The 8,545-nt window shown below is 26.4% G+C and overlaps 1 pseudogene; it reads right to left on the bottom strand.

The window, feature by feature from the left end:
* Nucleotides 1-1,475: 1,475 nt before the first annotated feature.
* On the bottom strand, nt 1,476-7,471 carry LOC140671139 (uncharacterized; annotated as a pseudogene).
* Between the last annotated feature and the right edge of the window lie 1,074 nt (nt 7,472-8,545).

Genomic DNA, 8,545 nt, shown 5'->3' with positions numbered 1-8,545 from the left:
AGAGAAAAGGACAGAAAGGAAGAAGAGGAGAGAAGTAAGAGGAGAGAGAGGAACGTGATATGGAGAGGGATAGAAGGAATGTATGAGGAAGAAAGGAGGAGTATAATGGAAGGTATTGCGAGGGAGACAGGCAGGACGATAAGGCTGAGGAGAGTAGAAGAAAGAAAAAGGGAAGACGGAACATGGGTGCTGCTAACAGAGTTGGAAAAGAAGTAAGACAGGAAAGAGGTGTTGGAGAAGGAAGGGGAGATAAGAAGGATTGTATAAAAATGCCTCATATTTGACAAGATACAAAGCCAAATAGGAGGCATTTTTATACAATCATTTTCGTCCACTTTTTCCTTCGATCTTACTACACAACTCTAGAAATATGGTCAACGTAGAAATTATTATATGAATTAAATTGTAATAGGGATGCGTGCGAGATTATATAACTTTGTAAATTTACGATTTTTAATTGTTACGCTGAAGAGGGCTCAAAAAAAGGAACCAAAACGTTTGTTTTGTAACATTGAATTTAAATTTTATAAACTGTGTTATGTATAATCAACATATTATTTTCTGTATCATTTCCTACCGAATCATTTGAATAATTATTTTATGTATACTTCGCTCTCTAGAGACCAGTGATATTTTTAAATTTATTCTTCAAGAGAGCTATTACTTCTTTTAGTTATATACATACATATATATATTCTAAAACTTAATGCTAATTTTCAGTACAATAATGGATACTTCAAGCTTGGTATTAAAATACGTTTGTAATTAAAAATATGTTACATTTTCTGTTATATCTTTCATAACATTATTCATTTTTGAAGTAATTAATGTTTTTCGACAATTGTTCCAATAATATATATTCGTTATAACGTAATACGAGACGGATTTATATGTTTCTAAAATCATTATTTTATTCATCAATTATTGACATTTGCACTGTTTCTGTTTCTTATGTACGTGCAAAAACAAATATTTATTTTCAGGATATAAATAATTTTAAATATCAGATTAAAAGGTGCATTATTCACTTTGAATAAATTTAATAAGCAAGTTTCATTTATAATAAACGTTTATACGTTTATAAAACTACTTCATAATTGATTTCATCTACATGTAATTTAATCTACATGTATATAATTTTATTAATTTTTTATCTTTGCTTACATAAACAACATTATAATTTTAACATATTAATTTAAAAAGAAAATCAAGATTATTATTATTATTATTTAAAAATACATTTTATATTATTTATATTTTTTTATTTATATAATAGTTATTATATTTATATTTTGAATAATAATTTGTTCTAATTATTAACTAGAGATGAAATTGAATTAATTAAAAATAAAAAAATCTGGATATTTATGTTCTTCCATTTATTTACTTTTTATTTCAAAATATACTATTTATTTCTAAATATATATAGGCTATTTCTAAATATGTATAGACTATATTGCCCAATATATTAAACTTTTTACTTCAATGTATTAGACGATATATCTTCTCTTTGCTGCGTAGAATATATGACAGTGAAGTAAGATATCGATGCACTCGTTAGCTGCAATAAAAAAGCGTTTTATTTTATTTTGATCGTGCAATGCATATAAGTATAGTGACTATATGTTCTAATATAATTTTTACCGAAGCAAAACACTTCAAGGATGCTACAAATAATCCACCCACATTAAGACTGAAAGATTTGTTCCCTCTTTGCAACAAATATAGTATCAATTTTTGTATATGTATTGGTGCTACATACCAATGAACATTATATCTACGAACAAAAAATTAGATAACGAAAATAATAAATTTTATTAATAATTTTAGAAATATATACGATTCCTGAACTTTACATCATTCTATTTTCATTTTCATTTCTACAGATTATTGGTAGATATGTATAATATTGTGAACACAATATATGAAACTTCTTACGCAGTAGAGTATATGTGATTATTATGATCTATAATTTCTTGTCCAGCATAGTTAGCTAAAAACATGTATAAAAGTAAAACAGCTGCAATCAGAAAGTGTAGCAAAAATTCTTTATTGTCGTCCTGAAGCGATACAGCTTGAAAGATCTAAAATAATATAGCTAATATTAAAATGTTTTATTAATATATATAAATGTATGTATAAATTGTGTATACATTTATTACATTGTGTATACATATATGTATATTATTATTTATAGAATATATGTATATTAAATGTATAATTTGTAATCATGATTTTTTTTAGAATTTTTAGCAGATTCTCAACTATTTTCATAACATTATTATATATCTTTTTCATTATTTTTAAATTTTTACACACACATTAAATTATATAATGTAATATTATACAGGGTGTACGAAATGTATGAAAACCCCTTAATATCCCGAAAAATACGACTTTAAAAAAAAATGTTTCGTACAAAAGTTGTAGGGTTTTATAAGGCGCATTACATAGTAATATTATTATGATCTTGAATAGCATCAAGGTTACATGAAGGTCATCATCAATTTCTTAAATGGAATCCCCTATTTTTTATTACATATTCTTGTAGCTTATCTCGAGAGAGAGCTTTCCATTATAATTAAATATTTTTCCATTAAGTACTTTTCGAGTGATGAGGCTTGAAAATTACAGTACTGCTGACATTAGCATTATTCAAGGTGTATCACGTGGTGTGTGAGTACGTATTTGTGAGTGAGTGGATGTTTATCACAGCAGAGATAAGGATCCTATAATTCGTCATTCCCGTATTATTTAATGACTCCAAACCTTTTTTGCTGTGTACACGCACGCACGCACGCACGCACGCACACACGCACGCACACACGCACGCACACACGCACGCATAAGAGATATAAATCATGTAACCTCCATGTGGTACACCTTGGGTAATGCTAATGTCGACGATAGTGTAATTTTTAAGCCTAATCACTCGAAAAGTACTTAATGGAAAAATATTTAATTAATGTTTTGGAAAGAGAGAGAGAGAGAGAGAGAGAGAGAGAGAGCTCTCGAGATAAGCTACAAGAATATGTAATGAAAGTTAGGGAATTTCATTTAAAAGATTGATATTGATCTTGACGTGACCTTGATAATGCTATTCAAGGTTATAATAATATTGCCATGTAATGCGCCTTATAAAACCCTATAACTTTTGTACAAAAGATTTTTCTCGAAAATTTATATTTTCCAAGTTATTAGGGGTTTCGTACACTCTTTATAATATAATATTAATATTATGTTATTTATATATCAATACTATTATTTTATTTATCTGAAGATATAGGACGCACTTCAAAAAGATTCAGACTCAAGGAACAAACTACCACTCCTATCAAAGCAAAAAATGATCCCTCAAAATTAGATATCATATATTCAGCGAACCTTTGAAAAGTAAAAATTATTATTACATAACAACAATAGTCAAAAGCTTTGGAATATTGTATAAGTTTGGGTACTATCAACTAACTATTTCTTAACTAAAAATATGCAAGCCGACAGGGTTGGGAAGTAACGCGTTACTTGTAACGTCGTTACCGTTACAGTTACTTTTTTTCGGTAACTGTAACGGCGTTACAAATTTTGTTTGTAACGGAAAAAGTAACTTCGTTACATTTTTCGATAATGAGTAATGAAATTAAGAATTACTTTTATCGTTACTTTCCAGGCAGCACATATCTTTAAAAATGCTTAAAAGACAGTTTAAAGAGGTCTTATTATTTTTTAAATATCTTTAAGATGTCTTTTGACCTTTCTGTGCAGTCTAGAATTTTTTTCAAATATACTTGAATATACTATACTTTTTCGAATATAATTTTCAAATAAAGAAACATAGATATTTTTCATTTCATGCATAGGCGCGCATTTTATATGGTACATGTAACATATACTATAGATACTTGTACGCATATACGTGAAATGGAACTTAAGATTGATAAGAGTTTTGAAACGCAATATCACATACTTAGAAACTGTTGGCATCTCTTTCTAGTATCTGTCTACTGTGTAAAAAACTATTTAAGTAGACAGATAATTCAATGATTAGTCAAGAATTCGATGTTATAAAAATTATCGCATCGTATTAGAATTTTAAAATAAAAAAAATTGAAAAGATGCGAAGAAAGCGATTTTAACCATATATTTACCAATCTATTGAAAGTAAACTAACAATAAGAAAATTATTTTATTTACATTTACAAAATCTAAAAGTGTTTAAGAAAGCTTGTTTACACTTTTTTTCAAAAGTTTCTCTTATTTAAAATAATTTATTGTTATCAAAATTATTACACACTTTATATCAATAGCAATATCACTATCAAAAAATTATATTATTTTGGTTACTTTACTGTAAAATAATGTTCAAAAATTTTTAGTGCTTAGTGTAAAAATTTGATCTTGTATTAAAAAAATTTTTATGTACAGTTTGTATTGTACACAGAAAAAGTAATGGAAATTGTAACGATTCGTTACTTTTTGAGTAACGGTAACGGTAACGAGTTACTTTTTGGAAAAAAGAACGGTAACGGTAATGAGTTACTTTTATAAAGCAACTTTCCCAACTCTGCAAGCCGATAATTACACATGTGTTCGAACAACATTAATTTCAACCTTAGTATCTTCTCAATCAAAAATTGGCAACTAACTTTATACTCGTAATTAGTTGCTAATCTTTGGAGGAGAACTTGAATAAAAATTGAAAAAGTTTTAGTATATTATATCTTTTTTTATTAGCGTCATCATTATATTATATACATATAAATACCAACTTCATAGCTTTTTGATGGATAGTACAGCATAAGTTACATTTTTATACATGATAATTTCACTCTTCTGGCTATTTTGTAAAAAAAAGTTGATTGTCATTGCCTGTTCAATGCGATAGCTATAAATAATAATACTTTTGTTATAATTTTTTACATAATTTCTCTAAATTTGTTTGAAACAACATATGAGATTGTTTATGATACAAAATTCACTACTAAAAAAAACTTTTTATACGCTAAAAATTGGGCTATTTTTAAATCACTGACACAATCGTTGACAAAAAATTAAAAAACTATCCGAAGCTTGAAGTTTCAACCTTAACGTGCTATTAGTAGTTTTAAAAAATTCTCTTATCTTCCTAGTTCTGTGTCTTAAAGAAGCTACACTGTTTCTTTTTTCATATTATGTATTTTTGACATTCGGCAGCTCGATAAAAGATTTTTTTTTCGGAAAATGTAACATAAACGCCAAAAAAATGTAACATTTTATTTACAAAATGCTTTTTTCAAATTATCCTACGATTTTTTTACCTTACCGAATTATATGATTTTGAAACTAAACCTATATTTTTTAAATGTCGATGTTCGGCGAAAAATCATCATAGACAAAAAAAATTTTTTTTAATATTTTAAAGGTTTTAAAGTTACAACTTTAACGTGCTATTGATAGTTTTTTTAAATTTATTTTTTTTTTTTTTTTTTGAGTAGTGTATATATTTATTTTTCATTATTTACATTTCTGCATTTTCTTACCTGGCAATTTTAAACATTCCGCAAGCATACTTGAGAAATACAATGAGCATCGTTCCTGTTGCTATAAATGCAATTCCTCCTATACAAATGGCTGCAGTCATGTGCAGTATGTTTACATAAAAATATTTTTCTTGAATGACATTCTTCATTAAGAGTTCTATTCCGTAACGTGGTCGAGATTCGTTCATGGGCAGAATAATATCAAGGATAGGTGGCCAAATTGATAGGAAAAAAACAACAACTATACTGCACAATGTAATTACTAAGCATGTTTTAAAAAAAGTAGTCATAAGTTATTTTATAATTTCCTGAAATACGAATTTGCTACATATTTAAGCATAGTAATTTATATATTTAGACAGAGAATATGTGAACAATAGGTGCAAATAAATAGAGGGAACAAATTACAAATGTAAAATAAATAAGAATTATTTTATAAAAGTAGTCATATAAATTATTATTTTGTAAATTATTCTAAATATTGAGATAGAGATTTGTATTATATATTTTAAATTATTTAATTATTTAATCACTCTTTTGTCAAATTTCTTCCAAAAAAAATTGACTGTGTAAAGCTTTATGTTTTTTCAAGTATTCCATTTTTTACAGTAATAATTAAAATAAAATGTAGAAAAAATATACTTGTATTTGCTGTTTTACTGTATATACTTTTTATATTATATTTTATATTCCAAATAAATAATATTTGATACCTGAATATATATAGGGTGATCCATGCAATTGCAATTAGTTCTAACACTTATTCCGTTGAAGAAAGATTAAAAGAATGAATAAAAAGAATGCTACAGGTAAAAGTTGAATGGTATAACAATGTCTGTTTTTCTATTGACTCATTTTTTTCATAAATGCAACGATGCATAAAAAAAGAGTAATTGCATTTTTTTTTTTTAAATAAAAAATTTGTTATATTATTTAACCTTTGCCTGTATCATTTTTTTTCTTCAACGGAACGTGTTAGAACTCGTCCCAATTGTGTGATCCATCTCTATGTAAGCAAAACAGCGAAGTGGTTTATTACTTAATTATTAATGAAAATTTTAATCTATCTCTAAATCTATTTTACTTGACAATATATAATATAAATTAATGGATTTTATCTTACATATAATTTTAATTGTATAACATTTTGCATTATATCCGTATTTATTTATAATGATAATTTCATTTTCATCTTTCAACTCATTATAGATTTGTTGTAACTGCTCTAATAAACGTTTTACCTATTAAGTTAAAAATTATTTTATTACTTCTTATATTGTAAATATACAATAGTAAAAAATATATAAAATATTTTCCTAATAACGTTTATTTAAAGATGAATATAATGAAAACTTACAGTTTTAATATTAACCCAAAACGAGTTATATTTAATCAGAAACGCAATAAAAAATAATATAAAGGCGAAAGCTTTGATGATAAGATCTGGTGTGCATTTCATAGTGAATAATGTTGCAATCTATAATCAATAAATTTATTTAAATTATAGAAATGACTTGCTTGTTTACAGTTGCATATTACAAATTATAAGATAAACTAAATTACTTTTCTACAATAACTTCTAAAATTTTTAGACTTTTTTTATAATTACAATACACACATAGTAATATTATGTTACGTTATCTTAATTACAAATATAATTATATTCACTCGCAATATTAAATAATTTTAAATATATAACATAAATTTAATATAAATTTGAAATATAATAATTAAATTTATATATATAATAATATTTATTATATATGTATTTAGTAATATTAACAATATTTATATTTATACCTGTAATATAATAAAGCTTGTCAGAACACCGAAAAACAAAATTACTTGAAGTCGAACGAATTTTGATTGTTGGTAGGGCCATAAGCCAATTGCAAGTAGAAGAATTTGATTTAGCCTAAAATATTTGTTCTCAACACGAACCATTTCTTCACAAACGTTAACACACGTTACAACTGCGGAAAAATTAGAAAATGCGCATACCCATTCTTGGTATACTCCCTCTAAATAATCGATTAAATATTTCATTCATAATTTTCATAACATCATATTGTAAGTAAGTCATATCGTAAATTTTAATGTAAATACTCTAATTTTGTATAAATGTAACTGTACAAAATATTATTACGAAAACACTTACCGAAATATTCATGTAGTTTAACATTTTGCTTGGAAAGAGACAAATAGATGGTCGTTTTTACACCCAAGGAAAATCAACAGGTGTTATCTCACACAGAGAAACACTCATCAGGTATCTTTTCGATCGAAGTCGACGCAAGCGCAATCGCTCTTTTTTCAAGCAACGCAGTTTTATATGCCTCAGTCTTGTGTGTACACTCGTGGAAGAAGTTTATCTTTCCCAGTGAATTCAATCCTATACTATTATACTGGAATGACTAATCCTTTGTTTGAAAATGTGAAGAACGAGAAGGAAAAAACATTAGCTTATTCAAATGTATAGAAATAATCTCTTCTACAATCAGCTAATAAGTATAATAGCAAAGAAATTATAAAATGGAAAAGAAAAACAAGATTAACAATGTAACAATATTGTGCAATAAAGAATTATATGAACTATAAACAATATGACTTAGAAAGTAGAATAGATCATAGAAAATCATTGGCTAATCAGAATTTGCTAAACAAGGAGGGAGATGGCAGTTTTTTCCCTCCCGCTTTTCATATTTTTAAACAAAGGACTAACCAATCCAGTATAGCATAGAGTTCACTGATCCTTTCAGAAGAACAGCTGATCCGTCTTACGTATGTTGGCAAAGCTACAAAACTATTGTCGTCAAAAGTACAAGGTATCGTCTATTCCTTTCTTTACTTACAATAAACAAAACTCAATAATAGTTGCTATTAATTAAAACATGCTTTTATATTATTTTATATTATATCTATATTCTCTTTATGTATATTAGATCTCTCGTGATATATCACTGACTGCTATTGAAGCAGAAACTAATATTATATTCGTTCAAAAATATATACGTTAATTGTGCATACAT

Source organism: Anoplolepis gracilipes, chromosome 11, assembly GCF_047496725.1.
Source record: "Anoplolepis gracilipes chromosome 11, ASM4749672v1, whole genome shotgun sequence".
NCBI lineage: Eukaryota > Metazoa > Arthropoda > Insecta > Hymenoptera > Formicidae > Anoplolepis > Anoplolepis gracilipes.
Note: the sequence above shows the minus strand (reverse complement) of the source record. Positions and strands in the feature narration are given on the sequence as shown.